A 9,306-nucleotide genomic window follows, 5' to 3' on the forward strand; every position below is an offset into this window, starting at 1 on the left:
GGAAAGAAAGTGGAGCAGGCCATCAATTGGAAAGTTCAGAGGTCAAATAACATAATGAAAGCCTGCCTCTCACTGCCAGTTGATGGATCACTCCAGTCTAGTCTTGGAACAGAGAAATGAACCCTGGCATATGTATATTTGCAGGTGATTTCTTTGATCATCTGCTGTAGATAACAGTAAAACCAACTGTCCCCCTTCTGTACCTTCAATGTTCTCAAGCTCAGAAAAGCACAGTGTATATCAAATTAAGACTCATCTGACAGCCCAATAGGATTGTTGGCAGTCTCTATCATCTCTTCAGCCCTAGTCCAAAATTATCTCTTCCTATTTTGTATTCAGAAAGGAAATTCAAAGAGATAAGAACCCTGCTATCCTTTAATAAAGGAAGTGAATGGTGTGTTCTTTGGTGACCACACACAGGAAGGGAACAAGGGACTTGCCTAAAACTGAGAAACTGATAACTGATGAATTAGGGTTTAAACCCAGATATCCTGATTTAGTGTCTATGATCTTAATCATCCCAATCCACCATTTTTTTGCACAAGAAATGGTCAGTAAAAACATTTAGGGAAACCCATGGGAGAAAAAAATGAAGGGAAGAAGGGAGGGACAAAGACAACTGAAATGAATGTTTCCATGGTTTTCTAATATGCACCACTTAATACTCAAGATATGAACTTTACTCCATCAGTGAGTCAACTCATAAGAATGCGAAGGAGAACTACCGGTATACTTCAGTGGTAGTGTGTTTAGTAGACAGGACACCTAAAACTTGTTAGCAACATTGCAAATAATAAAGCAGGAATTGCAATTAAAAATCTAGTGGTCTTTCAATAAGATCATCTGAATCTTGAGGGATCTGGGGGAGTAACATGCCCCGGGGTTGTCATTTTTAGCAATCCTTGCTTATAAATGTAGCCTTTGAAAGACATCTAAAAACCTAACTAAGCCTTCTCCACTTTGACATCAAACTTTCTTTAAATAAAAAGAACACTTTTGTACATAAACTTTGATTACAAACACTGTGTTTCATGCTGAGTATCTACTTCCATTCTGATATCTTGAAATACTTCTGAGAACTTGTCAGAGTATCCTTACAAATAGTAAATCTTATTAAGTTTCCCAGGAGACACTTCCAATACCTCATAAAATGCTGCTGGAGGAATTAAGAACATCTACCAGGAAAAGACTCCTGCTGGGCTCACCTAGATTCCAGTACCTAACCAGAAGCTGTTACCTTCGCTCATCATATTTTCTGTACTCTGTTGTCATATATCCTAGCCAGAGTTGTAACATTTGTTGTGTTCTTAGGATTTCCTTACAAATCAACAACACAGAAGTGACCTTGAGAATCCCCAGCACAAGTCCTTTTGAAGGAGTGAGTGAAGCAGGATAAAATGTTTAAAAGTAATCAAGACCTTAAGTATAATTTCTAGGAAAACAATTCTATATTTATCTGGGCATCTCTCCTACTAAAAATAAATAGAATTACTGGACTTGCCTATGAAACTCCTTATCCAAAACTCACATCTCAATATTAATACAAGTGACTTTGTGAAAAAAAAAAAAGAAAAAAAAAACCAGCATATGGGACCTACATTTCCTCATCTGCAGTATGGGAAGAGCAATGTTTACTCAGAATGGAAATGGCAGGTGTAAATAATCCTATGTCAGTTCCCAATACGAATAATCACTCAATAAATATCCAGTTATTAATCCTATGACTCAAAAAGTAATCCTGCTGAAGGGTCTGATAATTTACCAATCTGTTAAAATATGAAGTATATTTGTCTGCTTAACCAAGTACACCATCTCTAAACATACACAGATTGGTGTGCTTTAAAAATAAATATATAAAAAAAACAAACAAGGCACAGTTATTTTCCCAACAGTCAGGATATTTACAAGTGAAATAAGGTCCAACAAACCTGGTAGCTTTTGTTCATGTGCCAGGTACACAGCCCTACAAAAGGAGACTTTAGCATTTTATTAATCATAAGACAGCACTAAATTTATTTCCCACCTGACAGTTTTAAGCACACAGTCAAATGGTGAGTTAATTAAGTGACAGTGTCCGCGTTACTCAGAAAGATGAAGCAATAAACAGCTTCTGTGGCAGATTAAATGCCGGAATAAAATGGAAGCATCTTTGATAAGCCACTGGAGAGACTGCTGGTTAATTTCAGTTCCCCTAGTAGCTGGACTACTGCCCCAGTGACCAAAACACCTGAAGAGCGAACAAGTGCTACTGTTCCTTTCAAGGCATGATGTGTTTGAGATAAATATGTAAATGGATGAAAACACCATAATGCAAGCCATTATTTCGTACAAATCATACATGCTTTAAAAAAATGTAAAAGTTGACAGTTTCCAATTCAGTTCAACATCCCATGTTTTTGATGACACTGTGAATCTGAAATGGATACTCTGACACTGACATGCATCATCAATCTGCTAATAAGGATTTGAAAGAAATTTCAGACAAATGTAGGGATTAGGAGCATCTCCAAATAAGGAGCCTGAGTAGCTAGATCCCTACTCTGTCCACAGGCCCTATACTTTATGGTATCTCCACACACATCTCATGCAAACCAGGACTCCTGGTGGTGCATTTCATTATGGCTTGTGTAATGAAAAGTACAGATGCTATTTACTGGAGACCATGTACGGCACATGATTCTGATTGAGAGAATTGTTCCAGTAAGAACTTACATTCATTCTACCTTTGTCTTCTTATTAATTATAGTTGTTATACATTCACAAACCTTTCACCATTGCCAATTCTCTCATGGTCTCCACATTGAGTTATGCCATCCCACAAGAGATTGAGACACACTGTTTAAGAAATGCTTCTGAGATGCTCATGGGGCTCTATCATTTACTGCTGAACTATTGATACATTCTAGGGTAGGTGAGGGATTCAACATTTTAGAGTATATGCCTACTGCTAAGCCAGCCACACATGAGGGGATAGGTTCAAACCCATGGTCACACAAATTTCCCTAAATAAATGCAGTAGGTCACAAAACCAGATGAACAGACATGAATGTGAGAAGGAGTTTGCAGGGAAGAGGGGAGAGTGGAGAGGTGAAAGAACAAGTAGGATGGAGAGTGGTCAGCAGGTATGATGCACATATGTGAAATTGTCAAAGCAAATACTTAATTACTGAAAAATGAACAAAAACAAGAAAGAGAAGCTAGCATTTAAGCAAATCGTCTGTCATCAAGAAATACAGGGCTAGAGAGATGGCTCAGTGGTTAAGAGCACTGGTTAAGAGCTCGCTCTTCCAGATGTCCTGAGTTCAATTTGCAGCAACCACATGGTGGTTCACAACCTTGTGTAATGGGATTTGATGCACTCTTCTGGTGTAGTATGCTCATATAAATAAAAATAAATAAATAATACTTTTAAAAATGGGGCTGAAGAGATGGCTCAGAGGTTAAGAGAACTGACTGCTCTTCCTAGTGGTTCTGAGTTCAATTCCCAGCAACCACGTGGTAGCTCACAACCATCTGTGATGGGATCTGATGCCCTATTCTGGTGTGTCTAAAGACAACTACAGTGTACTCATATAAATAAAGTAAATAAATCTCTTTTTTAAAGAAAAAGAAAAAATAGAAGAGCAGACACAGAAAAAGGAGGATGGGAACCAGTATGATGGCTTGATGGCTCATCAGATGAAGACATGTATGTGTCACCAGACTTGACCATCCACAGGTCCCACCTGGTAGAAGAGAACTGACTCTGACCTCCATATATACACTATGGCATGAATAGAACAGCATAATACCCACATGCTCACACATACACTAAATAGTAGATTGATAGGTGATAGAAAGATAGATAATAAAATGTAATTTAAAATAAAAAGTAATATTGGACAAGGTGACCTTCAATATACATCTGGCCAATGACAACTTCTTAAAGAGTTGGGAGACAGACTATTTAAAGGAAGCAGATACTATCTGAAATGAAACAAATCAGTTCTCAACATGATTACAGTGGAGAAAAAGGAGAAGACTGATGAAGAAAAAGATAGAAAGGAACAATGAGCACCAGATCACAACTAATATGCTCATCCCACTGTTCTAGCAGTTTCATGACATAAGAAAACTCAATTATTTTGTGCATTTTAACAATTTGTGAACTCCACATAATTTATTTCCCATAACAACTTTGTAGTGTTTTTACTTAAGGAGTTCAAATATTTAAAACATGTGATAGACATCATAGGGTTAGGTAAATGCACACATACACACACATACACACACACACACACACACAAATAAAACAAAACCCAGCAGTTTGCATTTATGATACTTTGACATGACAACTTCTAATTTTTCAAAGCCTACCTTAAAGCAACTTCCCTGTACTAAAACAGGCCAGTGTCTTCAAAGATAAGGCAGGACGATATTGGGTGCATGAATCCATTGAAAAATAGATCATAATGTGGAAAAAAAATCCAATGGTTTTATATAAGAATGGGAGTGAGGATAACAAGGATGTTCTCATTTTATTCTTGCAGGTATTAATATTATTTAAATGTTTACTTGGATAATGTGTTAATGTTGTTCTTATAACTTAAAGAGTAACAGACAATTGAATTTTTACTTTATAAGAACATACTTATGCATTACCCTTGGAAAGATTTACCAAGATTTTAAAACAAATTTCCTTCACAATAAATTACAAGGCTACTATTGCCAAATTCAACTTCAATGTTAATCTGCTTAGCTAAATCCTGCCCTAAAGTGTTACCAGTGAATGTGGATTACAGATGGGTGGAACTCCCTATTTTCATTCACAAATATTAAGCATTTAAGAGTCTGTTCTTCTTTCCCTTAACTTAACCTACCAGGACATGTGATACATTAGGAGGGGGTGTGACATAGCTTATTAGAATAAGCAGCTAAGAACATTTCCATCACAACTTCTGTCAGTACATTAAGAAATTATGTCAAGGCAATTTTTGTCTGCCACAGTTCCCTCTAGAAACAGATAGAATCCTAGGTTCATTAGTCATAATTAAAATAAAACATGCACAATTTCTCAGAATTTTAACATTTTGAATGATCTTATTACCAGTCTGATAATTCCTAATACACATAGGTGTGTGTGTGTGTGTGTGTGTGTGTGTGTGTGTAAAATCCATTTTCTGTAAAACTATAGTGTTTTGGATCAAGTAGCAGACCTGATAAAAACATGTAATAAAAGACTCTATGCCCCAGAGTAGGGGGATGCTAGAGGGGTGAGGTGGGAGTCAGTGAGTGGGTCTGGGAGCACCCTTTTAGAGGCAAATGGGAGGATGGATGGGATGGGGGTTTGTGGAGGGGAGACTAGAAAGGGTGACAAGGTTTGAAATGTAAATAAATAAAATAACCAATAAAAAAGACTATAGTTGTCCTGGTCAATTATCATATCTGGCATTTGACATTCGACTGTGACACTGAGAAAGAAATCCATAAGCATGATCTCCTAACATGGAACTTCACTTCTCTACCATTATTATAATGGCTAACAGTCACCTCTCATAACACGGGTGTGTTACTTGATTATAACAATTAGAACTATACACATAATTAAACAAAACATAGCTTTGTTTCAATTTTCCAAACTCTTATTAAGTATGCAATCACCTCCTTGGGCATTAGAAGTACAAAGTAAGTGGTAAGAGTCCATGGCCCCAAAGACTTGACAGTAAAATGGAGAAGACTGTCATAAACAGCCTACTTGCCAAACTGCTAGTAGCTACATATGTGAGGGTCAATAGGACTTGTGAGTATGCTAGCTGTGCTGATGGCAGTGTATGTTACAAGATAATAAAGAACAGAATAAATAAATAAAGCCTTAAGGCAATGTTTCCCAGTAGGTCCTAAGACCAGCTATGTTATGGCTATGGCCCATTTAGAGATATTTCCTCACAAATGCTCTTAACCTGTCTGCTTGAACCCTCAGTCTCTGGCCTCTGTTTGCTGCTAATTGCTAAAAGTCAAATACTAATTGCTTATTTTATATGCTACAATGTGCTCTAAAGAAGAAAATTGAAATTGAGGGGTAGAAGTGGAGAATGGGGGCTCTCTGATCTTATTGCTTAAAATGTTTATTCCACTGGATGTTTTGGCCCAGTGAGGCAACAGAATCTATATTTTTTATTTCTAATAAGAAATTATAAGAGCTATCTTATCTTATTAGATAGCTCAATCCCCGCCCCCAAACCCAGAGTGAGCCAAGTTTGTAATATTTTGCTGCTCCTATATCTGAGGCCAATTTTGAAAATCACATTTATGTTGCATTCTAGAGGCAAGCAAAGTTATCACAAAAGCCTGTGCTAAAGGATTATAGGCTCACTTTCAGAGTTCATATAAATCTATGAAGCACACCCTTTCTAGCTATACTGTAATGTATATCTACTCTCTTGAGAGTTCCAGTAGAACAAAGCATCCAGAATTTCTCTCACTTCCAGTCAAAACCTTGCTGAAAGAAAAACACAAAGTATAAACGCACACACACACACACACACACACACACACACACACACACAAATCAAATAAAACAATAACAACCAAGATGTTCCTTTAACCTATGATGAATGTCAGAATATCAGAGAAGATGGGATATCGTGATTCAGTGTGTACTGAAGACGAGTAATCTATCTGAAATAGGGAAAAGGAAGGTTGCTAAAAGTCTGTTAAGAAGAATTTTGGTCAATTCTGACAATTCATAAAATGGGCTTATAAAGCATTTGGAGTCCTCAGTGGAAGACAATGAGTTTCTTCTCTGGCAGAATGAAATAGTTTAGAAAATATCCATATGTAGTGAGATTGAGATGCCTGACAAGAGTCCAGGAAGGACTCCCCTTCTTACTGAATGAAATGATAGCTGGAAAGCAAAGATTTGACTAGAAAGATTATTTGATGGTGATATGTCACTTTTCATTTTTTAGAATTTTTATCTTTTTTAGGATTGTTTTATTTTCAGTTATGTGAATTTGCAGATATGTCCACTTGCGCATTTCACCTGCTCCCTTTACTCTAAACTATATACTTTTGTGGCTGATAACATGTATGGGCCACCATTGTGAGAGCTACATTTTCCACAGGACACAGCAGTTGAACATCAGATGATCCACATACCTGCCAATATTATCCTTAAATAGCATTCATGGGTATAGGCTTGATCACACACTGCCACTTTTTCATTTAATTTTCAAGAACTCCTTCTAGAATCAAGGCACACAGGCAAGCAAGAATTATCTATTAACACAGAGTCTCACTAGTGCATGTTGAATCTCATAAGACCACACGACAACTCGGAATCCCTTGCTAAGTCTTCTGCCAGAAAGCAAAGTGTTCAGTTCAGATGGTATCACTCTACATAGATAGAACAAGGACAGAACCATGCTGCTCCAGGCCAGCTTCAGGGAATAAAGGTCTGAAAATCTTACTTTTATAGTTCATAAATCTCATCATTGCCTTTAAGAGAACAGTGAAGAATTTAAAGAAAAGGATGAGGTTGCTTTTCAAAATAAGAATCTATAATTTGCATTATATACATAGGCCTGATTCTAAATTATTAGGTCATGTGTACCCTAACAAACATATACTTTAATTAGGAGTATGTGAAAATAAAAGGTCACTCACAAATAAATTATTCTCTCAATAAAAATGGCCCTGCAAAATTTGGAGGAGGTCAAAATTTTCATCTCAGAATCTCTTTCATTCATTCCTGCTATGCAATGCAGCATTTTCCGAACAAGTATGAAGTCACAGATATGAGACCTGATTTAACACAACAGACACAATTTACTGCAAGAGGATTCAGCCTTCTGTTTTTCCTGAAAGAACAGTTATAAAAATTGTACTGCAGAGAGAGAGAGAGAGAGAGAGAGAGAGAGAGAGAGAGAGAGAGGAAGATAATGGGAGGAGATCCAAACTTGACTCTTCTAATAAATGTAAACTGAACCTCCCATGATATGAGAGGTGACTGCCAAAGCTTCACAGAGCCTTTTCTTTTCTAGACAAGAAGCTATCAACAAGTTTGGAAGTCATAATTGTCTAGTAGTAGCATAGCTACGTGCTAGACTCACAGTCAATGGCATACGAAATATACCAGTGAGAAATACCACTGAACAGGCAGCAAAGAACTGGATAATGGTCAATCTTCTCACTGCCACGAGAAGAAAAGCATGTGGAGTCAAATAGGGAAGTACTGGGGATTTCCGGGATAGGCTTTCTAGGTAACTAGAAGTAGAGAAGTAATCAATCTTACTGATTTCTCTGCCAATCTGAAGCAGACATGGAAATATAAAGCATGTAAAGGAGTCAAACAAATGGTGGAAAGGAACCATCAAATAGATGCACATAGAAAAAGGGACTTCTCCAAGTAAAAAATAATCTAATAACTAAAAATAAGGCAAATAAAGGTTCAGATATAAAATAAATGAAGCTAACAAACAATGAAAAATCAATATAACCTCTTTTACTAGTGTAGTATACAAGTTCAGATGGGAACAACCATATAACTATCAGGCAAACCTCTTATTCTATGGCCAAACTGAAGAATAAAAAGGAGGACACAGGTACACAGCCATCCATTGGACTGAGTACAGGGTCCCCAATGAAGTAGCTAGAGAAAGGACCCAAGGAGCTGAAGGGTCTGCAGCCCTTTAGCATGAACAACAATATGAACTAACCCTCAGAGTTCCCAGGGACTAAAATTCCAACCAAAGAGTACACATGGTGGGACTCAAGGCTCCATCAGCATGTGTATAGCAGAGGATGGCAAAGTTGGTCATCAATGGGAGGAGAGGACCTTGGCCCTGTGAAGGTTCTTTGCCCCAGTGTAGGGGAATGACAGGACCAGGAAGTGGGAGAGGGTGGGATGGTGAGCAGGGGGGGGGATGGTTTTAGCTTTGGGTTTTTTATTTTATTTTATTTTCTTATTTTCTTTTCTTTTTCTTTTTTCTTTTGGATGGGAACCTGGGAAAGGAGATATTGTAAATAAAGAAGACATCTAATAAAAAAAAAAGGAGGACACGGTGAGTATGAATATGAGGAAAGAGCCTGAAGCCATAAAATATATGAAAAGAGATAATACACACAAACATAGTTTGACTCTTCAGAGAACCAGGCCAATGCAACCCAGAGAGCGCGACTTGTTTTTCATAATAATGTTAGCAGATTTCAGGCTCCAGCAATCCAGGTTCAAGCACTCATCTTCCATAAGCCAATTAAAACAGGCAATTTGGTAGTAAAAAGGAGAGAGAGGGAGGGAGGAGAGAGAGAGGGTAAGGGAGGAGAGAG

Source organism: Mastomys coucha, unplaced genomic scaffold (assembly GCF_008632895.1).
Source record: "Mastomys coucha isolate ucsf_1 unplaced genomic scaffold, UCSF_Mcou_1 pScaffold18, whole genome shotgun sequence".
Taxonomy (NCBI): domain Eukaryota; kingdom Metazoa; phylum Chordata; class Mammalia; order Rodentia; family Muridae; genus Mastomys; species Mastomys coucha.